The sequence below is a fragment of the Lithobates pipiens genome, unplaced genomic scaffold (assembly GCF_037356315.1).
Source record: "Lithobates pipiens isolate NorthernLeopardFrog02 unplaced genomic scaffold, aLitPip1_a1.2 Scaffold_17, whole genome shotgun sequence".
NCBI classification, from domain to species: Eukaryota; Metazoa; Chordata; class Amphibia; order Anura; family Ranidae; genus Lithobates; species Lithobates pipiens.
In genome coordinates, this window is record NW_027507755.1 from 17,658,463 (window position 1) to 17,665,164 (window position 6,702).

General features: G+C 43.5%; 1 long non-coding RNA gene across 1 annotated transcript; it reads left to right on the plus strand.

Moving 5' to 3' along the window:
- Positions 1 to 5,570: 5,570 nt before the first annotated feature.
- Positions 5,571 to 6,097, plus strand: LOC143986619 (uncharacterized). Its single transcript, XR_013276556.1, has 2 exons — positions 5,571 to 5,778; positions 5,875 to 6,097. It is a non-coding gene; the product is annotated as an uncharacterized LOC143986619 (long non-coding RNA).
- Positions 6,098 to 6,702: the final 605 nt, after the last annotated feature.

Consider the following 6,702-nt stretch of genomic DNA (forward strand, 5'->3'; position numbering starts at 1 on the left):
TGCCCAGAAGCGATGGTAATCTGTGCCCATTAGTGATACCCTTCACTGCTGCCTTTCAGTGCCTGCTTATCAGTGCCGCCTATCATTTACCATAGGTGCCACCTATCAGTGCCCAATAGTGCTGCCTATCAGTGTTCATCAGTGGCGCATATCATTGCCCATCAGTGCCCCCTCATCAGTGTCCATCAGTGCCACCTCATCACTGCCCATCAGTGCAGCCTCATTACCGCACATCAGCGAAGGAGAAAAATGTATTATTTATAACATTTTCTGACAGAAAAACTTTTTTTATTTTTCAAAATTGTTGACCTTTTTTCGCCAAAAAAAAACAAAACAGTGGTGATTTAAAAGAAAGCTCTATTTGTGTGAAAAAAAACGGTAAAAAATGTCATATGGGTACAACGTTGCATGACCGCACAATTATCATTCAAAGGGCGACAGCGCTGGAAGCTGAAAATTGGCCTGGGCAAGAAGAGGGTAAAAGTGACCGGTACAGAAGCGGTTAAAGAGGAAAACTAGTGGCCACACACCAAAAACGATTTTCCTTCATCCTGAGAAGTGCACTGAAACAGTAGACTTTTCTTTTTTAATAATGAATTGTCCTTTTTCTTAAATGGGCTTGTTACTGTATCTACCCAATTTAGGTAGAAATGCACTTAATTTCTCTAAGAGTTAGCATTAGATGATGAAAGTGCAGCAGTCAGGGTGACACATTGCCACATTTTCTAGAAAATAAAATAAACTAATCACAGAAAGTGTAACATTAGCAAGACTCCGGACGCGGGACAGATCCCTTTTCTCCTCTGTAATCATATATGCTTCTAGTGTAATTAGCATAGGAAGCAGAACCCTAAAGTCAGGCCTTTCCTGTAATGATTCATTGAAAGGAACCAGTAATGAAGTCACCACTAGCTCACATATCATTAACCATTTATATTTCCCTTTCATTATGCTGTTATTGTGCTTCTATATTGCTGGATATCCCAAAGTTAACCTCTTCCTACCTACCTATCCATAGTAGATCTTAGTAGATAATTAGGTGCCACATGCAGCACTAATTATCCATATTCGTTGCTGACCATAGACTAATTTTTGAGCTTGTTACTGTCTCTTACCTGGCCCCAAGCCATGCTATGGCTGTCTGCCCTGGTTTACTTTGAGATCTGGCTGTGAACTTCCATAAGTGCTCCAAATACCTGCATGCTGACAACATGGGTGGTCCCTGCTGTTCTGAACCTACTGGCCTGATAGCAATCCTGGAGGAATTGTGCATATGTCATATACCCAGGTATATATATTTATTAGAGATATTTACAGATGAATGTTGCAACAAAGTCCCATTGCAGGGGTCCCTGACATAGCTCCCAACTATTCCCGATTACAAAGGACAGTCCCTGATTTGAAAGTGCCCCTGTCCCTCTTTCCTCCTCATTGGTCTGATTTATATAGTTGTATATAAAATGCACTATTTATCTTTCAAAAAGGGTTTCCCAGTGCTAAAACTTTCATCCAATTTCTAAATTGCTGCATTTGTAAATTTCAAAAGCCAGTATAAAGCAATAATAGTGGTAAAAAAAGAAAGCACTCGTGGGCTTAACTAATCTTCTTTTTTTTGTATAATTCTTCTTTAAGGGGGTGTGACAGGGGGTGTGTCCTATGGCTACATACCATTACCCAACTAGCCTAGCCTAACTAGCCTGGAACCCAGTCCTAACTGTATGGCAATAATTGTCTTTTCTGATCTGGTATTAGTAGTATGCAGTGGCGGCTGGTGGTAATTTTTTTTGGGGGGGGGGGGGGGGGTGGGCGGCAAACCCCATAGCCACACCCATCCCCCTGTTCCAGTCAGTCGGGTCCGGAGCACTTACCCCATCTATGGTGGGCATCATGGGCAGCTTCCCCTTCACTCATCCGAAGGGCCTTGTGGGAGGTTTCTTTCCCTGCTCGTGGCTTCTGTCTCCTCCCTCTTTCTCAGTGGCCAATTGGAACGCTTCTTTCGGCCAATCGGGAAATAGGTCTCAGACCTGCTTCCTGATTGGCAGAGAGGAGATTCTGTGTGAAAATAGCGAATATTCATTTGCTATTGTCACACAACTTGGTGGGCTCAGTTCGCAGTGCTCTTCACCCCAAACTCACCCTATTTTGAGCTTATTAGAGCCTCTGGCTCTAATCACATGCTTCAAAACTAAAGCCATCTATTAGAATTCATGCATTCAGCATCCTGCATGGGGGCCTTGATGCATTGATAGGAGGGACGGTGCCTGTGAGCCCTTAATAGATGGGGAGCCCCTGGTAGCATGAACAGAACATGTGGCTGAGACCTCTCTCTCTACCAGTGCCCAGGGTGAGCATGCCATACTGTGCCCTTTCCCCTCAAAATGTATAATCATTATGCGTCAACAAAAATGCCCTACTTCCCCAAATAAATTGAGCACTAATCTGCATGCTTACCCCTTAAGCATAAATCCCCCCTCCTCCCAGTACAAATCCACCCCCATGAAATCCAGCCTCCCAGCAAAAATATTTGTCCCCTCCCCCATCCCCATTCTCAGTTCAAATTCCCTCTCTCCCCAATACCCCCTGCACAACCCCCCCCCCCCAAAAAAAACATTCCTCTTAGCACAAATTTTCCCCAACCACTCCAAAGCCCCCTTCACAGCACAAGCCCCCACCCCAATCCCACCTGCTAGGACAAAGTCCCCCCCCCACTTTGCATTCTTGAGCCGGGCTGCACATTGTGAATGGTCACGCAGTCTTCTGGGACCTGTCACGTGTCCCAGAAGACTGTGGGTAGGGAGTGGGAGAGAAGAACTTCCACTCGGATCGCCTGTCAAAACCAGATACCCGCTGGCCTCACAGTTTTCCAGTGCGGTGCATTGCATTAATGCACCTGCGTCAATGTGGTTTTTTTTTTTTTGCTTGTTAATGTGCATTGCGTTAAGGCACTCCAATTACATGAATGGTCTGGCAACACACCAAAGTGGCAAAACCCACCCCAAAAAACTGACGTGCACCATCTTTGAGAATGCAGAACACCAAAGTTTATAGTAGCGCATTACCATACTTTGAGCATTGCTTTAATGCTTTAGGGTGCCATTCAAAATGTTTGTGATTTTTACATTGTAAAGTGTGTAATGTGCATTACTGCAATATGCAAAAGTGTGAACTCAGCCTGCACACCAAAATGCATGCAGTAATCCGCCTTGCAACACATGATACTGCAACACACAGTAATGTGCTATATAAATTGCGTTAAAATGAATTCTGAATTGCAGCTTAACACATACAAAAAAAAAAACATTCATGCATGCATAGTATCAACTAACCCTTCAATCTAAATATCTGTGCATATAGTTGCTTCTGCTAGCATTACTGGGTGGTTTTTCATGCAGCTACTGACACCTTGTGGCCTAATGAAATATTACACAAAATAGTACACTTTTCAGTTTTTATATATAGTACAGCATTGTTTGTTAACTCCAGTCCTCAAGTACCCCCAACAGGTAATGTTTTCAGGCTTACCATTATTTTGCAAAAGTGATTTGATCAGTTTCATTGCCTTTTTTTCTCCCTAATTAATGTATTGTCTTTTAATTAATAGTGATGATGTATGCAGTATTCATAAAAAAAATAAAAATAAATAAACTCATAGACTTTTCTTTGGAGCCAGAGAGAAATTGCAAAAAAAGGCTACGCTAAATCCATCCACCAGATCGGCTGCCAGCACCTCCATCTTAACAAAGGGAAGCAGGCAGTCAGAGGCGGACTGACAACTCATGGGGCCCCCGGTAATAGGAGAGTATGGGGCCCCCGGGCAATAGGAGAAGATTATGGGGCCCCCAGGCAATAGATTATGGGGCCACACAGTATACACACACAATATACACACACACAGACACACAGTATACACACACAGAATACACACACACGCACTGAAAAGGTACTGGAGAGGCAGGGCAGCTATAATCTTGGGATTTAAAAAAAAAACACAGATTTTTACATACTGTCCCTGGTTTTATTGAGGCTGGCAACCCTGATGGGGCCCCTTAGTGGCATGGGGCCCTCGGGCAGTGCCTGAGTCCCCGAATGGTCAGTCCGCCCCTGCAGGCAGTGGAGCCTTGCAGCTTCAATGCCAGTTTCCTACTGAGCATGCGTGAGTCATGCAGCATTTTGTGAATGGCCCTGTTGTGTTCTGGGACAGACATATGTCCCAGAAGGCAACAAGGCCACTTACCAAAGAGGAGGAAGTGCCGTGGAATAGGAAGAGGCAGATTAGGAAGACTGCCTAGCAACAGCGGTTTCAGGTAATTTTTATTTATTTTTTTTTTACATTTTTTTTAAAGAATTTTAATGCATTTTTTTTTGGGTGGCCCTCCACTTTAAAGATTGCTGATCTTAAGAAGCATCAACTGATGTGAACTATGCTTTGTAAAAGGGAGCTCTCTGAAGAAATACTATCAAGTAGTTGATCTGAAAAAGCATGGAAAGGGATATAAAGCAATCTCAAAGTGTTTGGGCATCCAGCAGTAGACAGTTAGACAAATTGTCTATAAATGAAGACAGTTTAGTACTGTGATTACTTTTTCTAAAAGCGGCCGCCCAGCCAAGGTGAATCTCAAGGCACACTGTGGTATCTTCATTGAGGTAAAGAAAACTCACAAGTAACAGCTTAAAGACTGAAGATATCTATGGTACTGGCAAACGTCCATTTTCATGAGTCTACCATACAGAAGTCTTTGAACAAGCAGGATGTCCATGGCAGAACACCACGGAGGAAGCTGCTGGTCTCCAAAAAAAAAAAACACATCTTAAGTTTGCCAAAGAACACCTTGACAAGCAGCAATGCTGTTGAATTGTTGGGGAAGAATACTCGGCATTATGTATGGCGCAAATAGGCCACAGCTTACCAACATCAAAGCATAATCCCAATGGTGAAGTATGACAGAGGGAACATGATGATTTGAGTTAGCATTTTTTTTTTTGTTTCCAAGTACCTTTTTTTTTATATCTTTGGGCGGCACTTCCTGTTCTGCCCATTGGCGCCATCTATCCCAGGAGACTTTGGGAAACCTAATGAAATCTTGCGGTATTTGAATATGACATGAAACCCGCCAACCAACTGTGCCACACGGTGTCATTACTGTGCAGGCACGAGATCGGGAGGTGCATGCTGGGTAGCCAGCTGCCAGCTCCCCCCTCTCCTTATTTCCCCTTTTCCTACCCTTACCCATGTAGTGGTCCCAGGGCCAGGAGGGACGGCTTCCATGGGCACTGCGGCACCATGTAAGGTGGAGGGGCACCACAAGGAGATTGGGGGGAGGATATTTGTGTTGAGAGAGGGGATTGGGGGGGGCAAGAATTGTTTCAAGGAGGGCTAGGAGTGGTGATTTGGGGGGATTTATGTTGGGAAGGGGGATGGGTGAAGGAGAAAACACCAGAGAATTCTTTGGTGTTTCTCCACCACATTTCCCTATAGTCCTTTGTCCATGCCATTAATGGCTCTAGTCTTATATATTATATATAGAATTGTCCATGTTATTACTCTTATATTTTACCTACTACTTCAGATTATCTGATATACCACTTTATGTTTACAGTCAATACTTACCATGGACATAGTGAGACCAATAGGGATACACATTTCCCATCCATGCGATGCTTTCCCTCCAATCTGCCCTGTGTGGGGTTTCTTCTGGCTCTGCCTCCTCAGCTCCCTGGTGATACATTTGCTGCCACTGTCTGAAGGCTTCACATTTGTTGGCTCGGCTATGTGTAGTGGTGAGTATGGGGCCTCCATTTATTAGGCCCCTCTTACCCTCTGCCTTTAAAATACCAAGTATTTACCATATACCAAACTGTATCCTTTCACCTTAGGTACAATTCATACACATCTACCCCTGAAGAGCGAGCTGGGACTCGCGAAACATGTCGGGTACACCTGATGTTTGTATGTTATATGACTGTTCATACACAATTGTACTACTACTACTACTACTACCAATTGTATTCAGTCCAGTTCTATGTACCTTGTACTAAGTGGCTTTCTTTGATGACAATATGCTTGTAATATTTTTACTGAATAAAAACATATACTGTATTTACCCTTGTTACTCTTATTGGCTTAGTGGTGCTCACCTCATCTAAAGTCCCAGGGCGAATTTCTCTTTTTTTATTGTTTTTTGATTGATCATTTTGATTATTGTTAGTTCACTTGGCACCCCTCACTCACTTATTCAACTTTGATTAACCATAACCCTGACTTTTTCACCCCCATCCCCCCCCCCCCCCCCCGTTTCTCCCTTTTTTTCCGGTCTTTACATGTCCCAGTCCATGCTTTACCCACTCCATGCATATTATGTTATCCAGATTCCAGGCTCTCAGTTTGTAGACCCCCCACTGGCGACGCCTTGTGCCCTGTGTATATTGGGATTCGGGTAAGCGGTCCTCTATTTGTCCCCACATAACAGATGTACATTGTTCAAATTTATATATTGTGTGAAATATTGTCTTCTTTTGTATGTGATTGAATGCATCTTTTTTGATCATGTATTAATTACCGCATTTGCCGGTGTATAAGACGACCCGGCATATAAGACGACCCCCTAACTGTACAGGTTTTTAAAATGTTTTGCCCGTACTCACCGTTTAAGACGACCCCCCATTCCGAGGCTTCCGACGCTTCATATCCCTATTCTTCGTTCT